The following is a 13,246-nucleotide window of genomic DNA, read 5'->3' on the forward strand; positions in this document are numbered from 1 at the left end:
ATATATATATATATATATATATATATATATATATATATATATATATATATATATATATATATATATATATATATGGTCTATAGCTAACATTTTTTAAGTACCAGGGACACTAAAATAAGAAAAATGTTCCCCTTCAGGACCCATTTTGAGTACATTCACACTGTAAAACCACGATTTAAGGGATGTTAAATTTGGTTTGTTACACAGTTATGAAGCTTTTAGGGTAGTAACCACATTTTCGCCGTTGTTGCCACGTTAATCCGTGAAAACGAGTAAGCACAACTAATTAGTCAAAGTTGACAAACAATTTTTATTTATTAATTTTAACAATGTTTATTTCCCAGAGTCATCTATACCTTCAAAGGAAAGATACATCTTCTTAAGCTGTTTGGCCGCTTGTGTTTTTTTTTCCTTTTTTGCTCATTTTCATCTACGTTTCTTTTTTTTCAAATTTGGCGACAGCTGCTACCAAAACGGTATACGATTTTTTTTTTTTTTTTAATATCAAAATTGAACTTTTAATTTTTAAGATTTATATGGTTGTGCAAGTTTTTACTTGAAAAATTCAAACAGTTAGGTTTTATTTCCACTATTGTTGGTACTTAAAAAGAATTACTGAAGGTATAGTATGTCAATATATACTTGTACTGATGCTGTAAAGGCTTTGGCTTAGTAACTTCTTACAAAATCCAACTAAAATATAATTACAAACTTATGAGATTAGTAGTGCCTCATTAGCGTGTACCATAGTACTGTAAAAGAAAAAAGGTAAAGATTCGAACCCTCGCCCATACGTCGCGAACTACGAATATTGGGGAGTAAAAACCTATTGAGAACTTGAATAACAATTTGAGTTTGTTAATTAAATTTAGAATAATGTTAGATCACTTGGAATTTTTTATGATATGAAATAAAGTACATTTTTGCTGTTTCAATATAAACAAGTTACCGTGTTCACCCATTGATTAGCGACGCTTATTGTTTATGGAGGTCCTTGTGTTAAGCCTGGGACAGCCGGGGTCGAACCGTGGGAATATCCATGCTAAGTTGAATCCATTGGTCCATCACTGGACTAATACCACATATTTCGTTGGTGAAGGGGGGACTCTTAAATAATACGGCACAATTAGAGAAAATATTTCGTCCAATAACCTCGTACAAGGCCATATCATGGGAGGGGGGAGAGAGTTCACGGTTTTGAAATATGCCGCAAAATTTTTGTCCGGCTTGTAAAAAAAAGTAAAAAAATGCTTATGAAGAAATGTTGCATCCTTTAAAAAAAATTGTACTCCCTCCCCCAATAAAAATCTTGATACACCCTTGGGCTCGTGACTTTGTTATTTTTGATTTACCGAAAGCTCAAGGGACCAATAGGGTATCGCAGAGTGCATTACTATAATAACAACTATATGCTGTAGATGCGGATTGATTAATTTAGTCTGTTTTCTTGTATCTTGTTTGACTTCTGTTTTTTCTTTCCTTGTACATACACATGCTAATAATTGGAAAATCCGAAATGCGTGTTTCAGTTATTTTAGCTTACCACTAAAATTTCTGCCACCTTGGGAATGACCGCAGCCGATATGGTTCTTGATTCGTTTCCAGATGGTCTGCGGTTGCAACTGTATAACTAATGTACAGGAAATCTTTACTAGATTCAATATTGTGATGATAAATAGGGTACGAGCATTCCAATCTAGACATAAAGCGATGTTTCGCCTAATAATACTTATCGAAAGATGAGAGCCAACCTCGGGGTATAAACCCAGTTTCTTATAAAATGTGGTTACATCTGGAAATAAAAAGATTGTCTATGTTTGAATTTTTGTTAACCAAAAGTATCGTCTAATTTGCCAAATTGGTTTGCGCTAAATTTTTTTCGTGATTCATTGCGGCAACAATGGAACCTTATGCAAAACTCCGGTCGGCAACTCGGAACACCGACAGCTCTTGCAAATAAGTTCTAATTTGGGTCGGGACTTAAACCTGTTATGGTCACGCCCCTCTTAGCTAGGTGTTTTACAGGGTTAATCGGTTAAATAAATGTAAATTTGATTTAGCAATATTATGTATTAAGAGCTAGATAAGGCAGTGTTATATCATATGGAACTAGAACTTGATATCTTCCATCTTTCCTAGGTCACAGAGAGGCGACTGAGGGCCCATGTGAAAGCTAGTGTTGCCTCCTATGTGGGTTCTGTAAACTAGTACTGACAAAACCACTTTCGCATGCCATATACTGTCAAGCAGTGCCTCGTTTTGGGTTGATTTCGTGAATGGAAAGGGTTAAAAAACTGGATAGTCCCCCTTAAAGAAGGTGCTATTTATGGGAATTGCTGAAATAAACTCGATTGAAACCACATATGAAATGTCGGACGAGGCATTGCTAAATGGAAGTGAGGCTTGATATCTTATTCTTTACTTTGGCTTGAAATGATGAGACTACGTATCTTAGTTCAGATGATATTCAGCTCACTCAGCAGGCGATTGGTATGTGATTTGAAATTTCTCATCATCATTAAAAAAAAAAATGGATACCTACGCGTTATAGCAACCACAGGAAAGAAGCGAAGCTAAGTTAATCCAATTAAAATATGATGAAAATATAATATTTTAGTTGCAAAATTATGGGAAATACAACAGAGAATTATGTTGTACTAAAATACACATCCACTTCTGTATATTAAATATTTAATTAAAACATATCTTCATATTTATCGTTTATCTCGCTCAGGCTAAGCTGATTATCTCCAAGTGGACATAGAAAACCAGTTTCATTACAGATCAAGAGCAAAGTATGGTCGCCACAAAACCTGAATAGCAAAAAATGTACAAACGAAAGTTCTGAATATCGGTATAAATTAATAGGTAACAAAACTAAATTCTTGTAAAGACACAGGTTCAGGTGTGATACATTTTTTTTCGCAGTAAAGGAATGTTAATTCCCCATAATGGTTTAGCCCTAATCACAAGATGTAGCAAATATACTGGTTTATCGAATGATTTCATGCAAAATGGTTCTATTTGTAACTAGTAGCTAAATGATTACGACAATTTCGACTAGTGGCCTAATCGTTGGACTTAGCAGAAGAAGGTGTTCAAGTTCACTTGCAGCTACGGATATTCTTCTTTCAAACAACACCGCACATTTTCCTGATCATTTTCGGTGATCAGGCAAAATCGCTGACTGGCAAATAATCATCAAAACTACATACCACAAGAAAAGCTTACCGACTTCTTTTTGAAGAGGCTAAAATTATAGCAATTTGTTGTGTCTTCATTGGGGTACGTTGTTTTCGCTCAGGAGAATAGGATTAAAAGTGGGGCTATTCAGTTAATTCAACATAGGGTCCCAAATTTTACTGGGTCTTACTTCCTCCCAGTCTCTTAAGATTAACCGGATTTTTACTACTTATAATGGCCTCTCTGAACTTATGCTTCTAGTATATACAGGCAACTGCAAAAATATTAACTTACTAAAAATTAATACGATTGAAACGGTGGAAGGCAAGTGCAGGAAAATTATAAATATCTCCTTTCTTTTTCTGGCAGGCTTTAATACTGAGCATGCTCGTTTATCCTCTGGTCTAGGAGTCTTTTAGATCGGTCTATATATGAGGTGCCGTAACTGCAAGGGATTTCGTAAATGGCGAGGTCATGACTATGAAGAGACTTATCTTTGAGGGAGAGACTTTTCCTTTTGTTACTCACTAAAGAAGAGATTGTGGTTCCGGAAGGGAAATAAGGCAGGAAATTGAACTTTTTCAAGTTTCTGCTAAAAGCATTTGTGAATTATAAAAATAATTTATGAAAAATAATTCGTTCTAGTCGAATTTTGTTACCTATGTCTACTTATTGAGAAGGTCATTATTAAACTAGTATCTCTGACAAAAAAAATTTTCCCTGAGGAACTTGGAGATAGAGATCCTGTTCATCTGGGATTTCTTTTTATAAAACGAGTTGCAGATATTTTAAACATGAACCGGAAAAAAGTAGGCAGAAAGTAGGAGTCCCGTGTTCTCTCCTAGAATCACGATTTCTTCCTTTGTGAATAAAATGAATGATAAGTCTTACATAGTCATGATGCTGGTATTTATGAGATCCTTACGCATATGGCAGCTCCCACGTAGGTCAAACTAGGGGAAAATGATAAATTTCCTACCCTTGTATTGTACATTTTAAAAAATCCCTTACTTGGTGTTCACTCAAATTAAGTTAGAATGTTAACTCCTAAAGCTTCGAAGCACAGGCTCAGATAAAACTAGAAAAAAAAACTTTGTCTTATCCCAATGGGTTGCTGCAATTTTAGGTTCTTCAAAGTTAAGTCAGTCAACCTTTTTTAGTTTTATTTTTCTTATATTGTGCGCTGTTTTTGGCGATTATTTCCCGAGAATTAGTGATTTCATTTTCTCGATGACTTTTTGGCGGAGACTTCATATTTTCAAACAATCTAATGAAGACGCGGCAAAAGGCGGTCGAAATGTTGCTTAAGGAAGAATTGATGCATGAATATCCGTAGCTACTGGTGAGCACTTCTTATAATTAAAGCTAATAGATTAACTTGGTCGAACATATGCTTCAGAAAAAAAAAGAGAAAAAACATTGCGTTTTTTTAAGTAACAAAACCACCGAAAAAGTGTTTTTCCTGCTAATTTCTCTTAAATCCAGCAATGTATCCTTTTTTGGTTGGACTTCGTCAATTTAGTATTTGAACAGTTTATGTCACAACAGTAGTTTTTAAAATATTTTGCATACTAATTATGTACTCGCGTTTTTCTAATATGACAACTCGACAGTATAACCTGCTAAGGAAGGAAGCCTTTTCTGCATTTATTACTGCAGAGTTTTGGGCGTGTGCGCCACCTTAGTTTTCGTTAATTTCTGGTCATCGACACTTATTTTCAAATTATGTATATAATAGAATCGAGTTAGATACCGAATAACTACACAACAGCGTTGAAAAAAAAACAGCCGTTTTCGCCATTCATTGATCGACTAGCCCTGAAAAAAAAATCCAAACATCATAGGCATTACTGAAAAGTTTTCGTCTTCTCACCAGAGGGTACGCCAACGAAATTACTTTTAGAGTTAATTTCACGAAGACACAGAAAACATGTTGGTCAAACTGAGAGCTGATCCTAGGGTTGGTGCCGCAGAGAAAAATTAATTACAGCGCCCCCTTCCGACTCAAGTATAAGCAAAAAAGCCGAATCAAGGGGAAAAATTTGATCGAAGTGGGCAACCCCCCTGCTGCAGCACTCGAGGCAGCTAACCCATTCGTCCTCCTTCTTTGAACGGCTCTGGTCAAATTTTGGCGTGTAGTATGAACTTTTACCTAATGTTGACCTTTGAGGTAAGTTATGGCTAAGGAAATAAAATACATCCTTACATTTCACAGAATATTTTTTTTTTAATTAATGCTTAGATACACTTGGGTAATTTTATGTGTTTTGTACATTCGAATTTCTCCAAATATCCTTTTGACTTGGATATTTTGTTCGATGTTTCCATATCGGTTTCGAACATTACCCAACGTTGTTCTTTCATGTGCTTAGAAAGGTCATATTTAATCTCTGCCTTACTTTTCTCTGATATAACAGAAATAATCGATGCCTAGCCCTTTTTATGTGGGGCGCGGATGCTGTGCGTCATAATTTTCTTCATAATATGACCTATTAATAGAAAAGCAATTAGTTGCCATAGCTGAACTTATTTCCCCTTATTTAGATCCTGGCAAGGTATGTCGAAAGTGCTAATAAAATTATGTTATTGGGTCAGAACTGTGAACTGAAAGACGAGGTTGTTTCCTTGTTTTTCTTTCGTCCCTGCAGGGAAAAGGGTACTTGTCGATTATTGTAAACGCACCCGAAAAGTGAAGTTAGGTTAATCCTAATGAACAATAACAAAATACGACGATAAAATAATACTTTAGTAACAAAATTATGAAAACCTAACCCAGCCTAACCTAAGCCCCATAACTAATGTGCAAATATATAGTCAGAGCGCCAGATTCTGTATCGTGCACCCACCCATGCCGGAAGGTACAAAAATGCTGAGGACGGATCCTAGGGTAGTCGATCATGCTGAAAACGAATATCGTAGGGCGCATGTTCGCCGTTGGGGTGTTTATGAGTATAGGCCAAAAACGCCAAATTTAGCCTATAACTAAGTGTGACGATTCAGGATTTTTTTGCGAGTTATTGGATTGAAGAATCCGGAGTAATGTTATATCAATCGAAAGAAGAGATCTAGATCTATAAGAACATGATTTTTAAATTGAAAAAAAAACACTATTTTTTTCTCATTTACTGCAGTTTAAAAATAAGTGCCGTAAAATTCGACAAATATCTCAAAGAAAGGCTAAAAACTCGAAATTTCTTCTAGGCAAGAAACTTTTTTTTCATATTCGAAAAGAAAGTTCATTCAGTTTTGTACAATTTGAGCTAAAAAAATATAAACTATTTTTATTTTTAAAAGGTCTGCGATTTTTTTTTGTAGTGTCACTGAAAGGATCACTAGCCGTATCGTGAAAAGGGACATAATTTTTTTTTCTTCAAAGGGTAGGAATACTTCAAACTTCCCAACCGTTTAAAATTTTTAACTTTTACTTAAAAATAAAAATATGTTTTAAAAAATGTTGACTAAAAAAAGTGTTTTTTTCTTATAGATTGGACGAATATGTTTTCTGGTGTACTAAGGCGTCTGTAATTAACTTTTTGGGACCTGATTTGCCACTGATACGACTGAGATATTTGCTACATGAAAGAATTCTGCTTCACAGATGGATTCAGTCGGCGTGCTGGAGTTGTCTTACACGGCCTGCCCGTAAAATTGGGTAATAGTAACTGATTGGGAACCTGTTGTAATTAAAAGTAAAAGGTATCAAATAAAACTTTCAAAAATATTCCTCATTTTCTTCTTCCGAGAATTCAGATGGAGCAAGGTCAGACTCCCTGCATGCCCTCCTCGTTCCGCGGCAGGAGCATAAGCTGCAGCATCCTTTCATTTTTGAGCAGCTACAGTCTTTCCTGCATCTTCCTCTTTTGTGTCAGCAGTAAGCTTCCAGGCTTGATGCTTCTTTACAGCTTGAGACAACCTTATCTACTCCCTCTTCAGCCATCTTCCATCCATGGAGGAGTGGATCTGGAATGCTCCGCCGAGCCTGTACTGACGACAAGATTATCTATGTAGCAAATATTGCTCTTCGTATGCGTTGCTTGAAGGTGACGTCAGAAGGTGACAGTCTTCTCACATCTTGTTTCTGGCACCAAATGTAAGCCCTTACACTGACCAGTGAATTGAATCCGGCCTGTTTACCGTACATTTCAATGACCAGGGATTTCGATAGGCTGTAAACTTCTCTAAACGCGTCAACTGGAAGCTTCCTTATGCATCCTCGATCCGCTCCGTCACAGATACCATTTTTGAGGCAAAAGTTGGAGACGACGCGGTGTTTAAGAAAGAAGCTTTCCTGACGCCGAAAAAAAAGTTCGTTGTGTCACACCCTGACAGACAGTGCACGAACGGTAACATAATCTGCTCCTCTTTGGACAAGTGGACTCCATCCGCCAGCTCGTGTACTGAGATAATGTAAGTCAGGAACTTCAAGAACAGTTCGCTCAGTCCTTCAGCCTGAAGCTCTTCAAAAAAATGAACACAGGCTACTGCCACGTCTGTGTCGTTGGCGTGCACAACGATGCTACAAGCGTAACGGCTAGCGTGCTTAGCATGTGTCATAGGGTGTTGGTCAGCCTCATCGTGGCTTGAGGACAAGCATTCCTCGTAGTCACAGTGTTCTGGTAAAGTTTGACTGCAGCCACGCTTGACTAGAGAAACTTTGAATCTCTCCCTGAACCCACCTGAGAAGAAAAGCTTGAGTGCGTTCGGAAGCTGATCACCCATCTGCTCCCAGGTTTCATGCAAAATTTCGAGGAGCCGGCTTTTAGATGCTGAGCTTGCAACTAAGGCATCCCATTCTTCAATTGTGCTAAGAGCAGAAATCTAGAGATTTTTCCCTTTCTCTTGTCAGAGTCTGCATGCTGATTTCAAGGAGATCGACTCTCCGGTGTCCGTGAGCTTCCTAAAAAGCCCGTCGTACCGATCTGCGGCAATGTGGACTTCAGGAATACCTACTGGAAGATCATTCAACAACGATAGAAGCAATCTTCCCGCGAAGTATTTGACTGTTTCAAACCTGGCAGGCCGATATGACCTCATCTTGGATATTAGGTTAATGATGTGTACTGTAGCTGATGTTGTTTCTTTGGATTTCAAAGTCACCGGCCAAGCTGCAAGTCTTCCTTTTTTTCTCAGCCAGTTCAACAGTACAGCTTTGTTCCCCGTCCTCATTTTCCAGCCAGAGAATGTCTTGGTTGACTGTTGCGGAGGATGTTCAAAAATGGATGGAGGGAAAAGAAGAATCTCTTTTGTGAGGATCTTTGCAACTGCTTTCTTCTTTTCTTCACCGTAGCTCAACTGAGCAGTAATGATTCTCTTCAAGGCTGTTGCTTCAGAGCTCAGGAGATCGGTTCTAGGGACACCCTTCACTTTCTGAGTTTTTCTCTCTGAAGGGAAAGTTCGGAGTGCAACCCTTTTCACATCGTCTTTCCTGTTGCACAGAAAGTCCTCAACCACCTCTTTTCCTTTTGTGGCTACGCAAGTAATATCAGAAACAATCTTCTCATCGTCCACAACTTCTGAAGTCACAATATTCACTAGGTCGAAGTCTACTCTGCTGAACTAATTGCCACATATAGTGAAAATGTCGCGAACTCTATCTCGCGAAAGTTGTAATCACGAAGTCGTCGACTGATTGTCTTCGTGATGTTTCAATGTCTTTGTGGATACGTTGACTACTTGCAGGAAACCATTGCTGATGGCAGCGGAAATCGGTAAGGTAAGAATCCAAGCTTCAGTCTGTCTCTCATCCACTTGTTCTCCTACTATTCCGGCCGTCGCCTTTGCATCCTTGTTCACTGTACATTCCAGTATCTGATCGGACCAGGTGGCCATGAACCTGGTGTGCGTTCTCTTCTCACTGCGAAGTATCCTTTCATGAACTTCCTGTGTACATCAGGAAAGGTTTGTGGTAAACTTCGCATGTCTGATAGGTACTGTATGAGACATCTTGTATTCTGAGGATGGTCAGCCGCCGCCAAGTATGGCAACATCCAAGCAGTTGCTGTCAAATGAGACTCCCAGTCACAGTCTCGTTCAGCATGAATGAATTGCATCGCTATTTCAAGTATTTCCAAGAACTGCCGCCAGAAAGCAAACGTGGGCGACACATTTCGCAGGGTGTCGAAGGCATTCATTATGGGAGTCAAAGTGATTAAGATTAAGGTATCATTTGCCTCTTGAATTGCAGTTCGTGCGTTAGTACCATTTGCCAATGAAGTCCTGAATAACTTAATGGCACTACCTTCTTGTGCTATGGAGTAATACTCTTCCACGGACTCCCATTAGAGGGCTAGCAAGACCTTGTACAATATGCAGTAGGCATTGATAGCTTGGTAGTAGCCTTTCCCTTGAAATACCTTTTCGGAAGTACCATGAAGCAGTAGCCTTGCCTGCGCTATAATCTCTTTGAGTCCGGATCTGTCCAGTTTCTTACCAACTGCCTTGAGATAGTTGAGCAGGAGGTGGAAGCCTCCCATCCATAGGATCACGTTTTTGAAGTCATCCGGGTATTTACTTTTCACTCCCTGTGCTAGCTGATAAATGAAGAGATCTTGCGTGACCACTGTATCGTCACATCCAACAGATTTACTTGTCGCCATGGACTTCCGCAGAGATTTTTCGACTGTTGCATGGTTGTTTGGTGCTTCATGAAGGAAAGGCAAGTAACATGTTGCTTTTAGGAACGTTTTCCTTCGAGACTTCGAGACCATTTCCTTCGAGACTGTATTTCATTATGAAATGATACATTAGATTCGTATCCAACTTTTGTTCTTAAAACACACATTTCATCTCTGGAACATGTATTGCATTACTTCTTTAGAGTAAACATAGGTCAAAAAATATGCATCAACTGGTCAGAAGTACAGCATAGATCATGTAACTTTGGCCACTTTGTGTTGTAATTTTGACTACTTTCATAAATAAGTACAAAAACAAACAGGAACACATATACATGTTCTCCAGCAAGTATCAACTACTCTAGATTAAATATTGACGAATCAATTTCAAATCACAGATGTTCCATTTGACAAGCAGTCCCACGGTTTTCACTAGAACCGGAAGTTCCAATACTAAATCTGATTGACCAATGTAACATGCCTTTTGATCATTCCTTATAAATCTAAAGGAGTCAGTATCACCTAGTTTCTTGTGATATTTAATTTCGTAAATTACTTTAATTAAGTCTCTTACTTCTGCAAAAAAAATTTTACACTACTTTCGCCAGCCAACTTTACAATACCAAAAGTGCTTTTAAAAATTTATTTCTTTCAATTATTTTTTATCTTCCAAATTTGTGTCATATTCTTCATTATCATACATCAGCAAATCAGTATTTGCGTCAGAATCACATGTTGAATCAACCTGAAGCTTTTTTTTTTATCTTGGCCTACCTGACTCACTTTTCTTTTTCATCTTCTGCTTATCAATTTTCTTCTGCTTAGCTTATAAATCAACTTCCCGCTAGGTAGCAGGTTACTAAACAAAATTCCTATTATCGGGTACACTCGCTAAACAAGTTGCAGACCTCCCAGATACAATAATTTAAACTTTTTTTCTTAGCTCAGTGTGTTCGGAATTAAACGGGCTTTCTTTTTTAATATAAAAAAATACTTTATCTTCAAAAATTTCGAGTTTTTAGCTTTTTTGTTAGAAATTTGTTGACAAAAATCTAATTTTTTTTAAAACCTGCAGTAAAAGTGTACTATTTTTTTATTTTTTTTAAACAAAAATCATATTCATGTAGCCCCAAATATCTTCTTTCTATTGATGTAAGAGTACGCTGGATTTGACCAATCTTATCTGTAAAAAAAAAAAAAAAAAAAATTAGAATCGTCGAGCCCCATTATAGGCCAAATTTGGTGTTTTTGGCCTATATTTCAGAAACGCCCCAACGGCGAACATGCGCTCTACGATATTTGTTTTCAGCATGGTCGACTACTTTTGGATCCACCCTTAACCTTTTTGTACCTTCTGGCATGGGTACTAATCGAAATAAGCGAGATACGGAATCTGGCGCTCTGACTAATATAGTCCAAATTAAACAAGTCCAATGCATTCTGTGTAAGTCCAATGCTTGTATCATCCATCACTAGTTCTTGCAGCTATAAAACAGGTTTTCTAAGATGTAACCTAAGCGTAATTCTTGGATATGTTTCCAATAACAGGCAAGTACCGGGAAAAGTTTTGTCATTTTTCAAAATAAAAGGAATAGTCACCTTATTTTAAGGTTAAGTCTTTGTATAGCTGTTATATGCTCAGAGCCTGCATATTTTCATATACTTTTCTGAACCGTGAAGGGGCAATATAGTTGTCCCGCATTTTGGTTCATAGTTCTGTTTTGAAACCAACCAGTTGTCCCCAAAGATAGGTGGAGTTTCAAGTTATTACTTTTGATGATTCTAAGAGTTTTATTTTTTATCTTATTTTATAAGCTTCGGATAGGAGAAAAACCTTAAGAAAATTGGCGTTCGTAAAATACTGGATTTATGAAAATTTTGGCTCAAACATTTGCTGGGACACCCACTGCGAAGCGAATATAATAATATACATCCACTCAGGGGCGTATCCATGTTTCTTTTTCGGGAGTTGTTTCACAAAATGATTTTTTCTGAGGGGGAAAATTTTACAAAAAAAACTTAAAAACTCAAAAAACGAAAAACAAAGACATCACAGATTTTTTATGTTTTTACAAGTCGGACAAACATTTCGGGGGGGGGAGGGTAATTAAACCTCCTAACCCCCCTTCTAGATACGGAATTGAATCTACTTGACGGTGAGATAGGGGACATAGGCGCACAGGCGCAAAGAAGATGCATTCGCATCAAGGTCTGTTGCACTTCTTAATCTCCACTACCTTCCCAATACTACATAAAAATATGGAAATAACAGGTAAATCTTTTTGATTTAGACACTAAAAAACATATGGTAGTAAATTCCAGAGTATAATTCCAGACGGGCCTCTTTACTAGTATGGGGTTTGTCTGTACAAGTGGGACCTTATCCCGGTGTACTATTGGAGCCGATAACCCCTTATATTCCTTAAACAGATACAAGCAGGTTCATATCCCGGTTTCCGAGAATTTCTTAGTGTTTTTTCGAGAATCTCAAGAATGATATGAAACAATACAGCACATCATGTGACAGCTCTCACATCTGGTCTTTTGAGATAATGACACTCCTGGAAACATGAAAAGTTTCTTTTCTCGCTGAAACAATACAACAGGCACATCAACAGCCCTTACCACTGCGTTATCTCAGCTTTTGGTGATGGATACATTGAATGCCAAATATTTAACCAATGTCATAGACGATATTATTGTTAACTACAGTCATAGATGACATATCTTCTTTTCCGACAACACATTTTGTTTAGCTTCGAAGCAGTTTTTTCCCTTTATTTTATGAATTTATGTCTGGTGTAAGAATCAAACGTGAGAACCATGATTTTCTATGGTAAAATATGACACATTACTCAACCGTGCCAAGAAGTCATAGATGATATTATGTTCTTAGAACTACGTTCTAGGCAATTAGTGCAGTCTTTCTGGGCTCTAGCCAACTGATGTTAAGAGTCACTATATCGTGCCACGCTAATTGCGCAACCGATGTCTTTATTGGAGTTGAATATGCGGTAAATGCTATCAGTGATTTGTTTTCGGGCACCTTTTTGGATTCATTCCTAGAATATGCATACATTTGTAATTTGAGATGCTTGCTAGACAGACACATTCGTTGGATGATCATTGACACTTGTTTCAGTCCCCAAAAATTGTAATGACTACAACCGGTCAGGAATTTTTTGTAAGGTAATGGTCCTGAGCTCAATGGTTTTCCCTTACCGTGCTTACGCATGAGTTTGGGTCCCCACATTCCCCTCCAGGGCCCCATTTACCCTTCTAGGGCCCAAATTCCCCACCCTAACTTCCCCCATTTCTTATTTTCGAAATTATTTTGGTACATAGAATGTTCTTGGACCTAGAATTTTCGATGCTTATAATTTTTATTTTTATTTTTTACCTATTTTTTTAAACTAAGTCAGACATACAGGCATGCAACAGAAGGAGAG

The sequence above is a fragment of the Artemia franciscana genome, chromosome 8, assembly GCF_032884065.1.
Source record: "Artemia franciscana chromosome 8, ASM3288406v1, whole genome shotgun sequence".
Classification (NCBI taxonomy): domain Eukaryota; kingdom Metazoa; phylum Arthropoda; class Branchiopoda; order Anostraca; family Artemiidae; genus Artemia; species Artemia franciscana.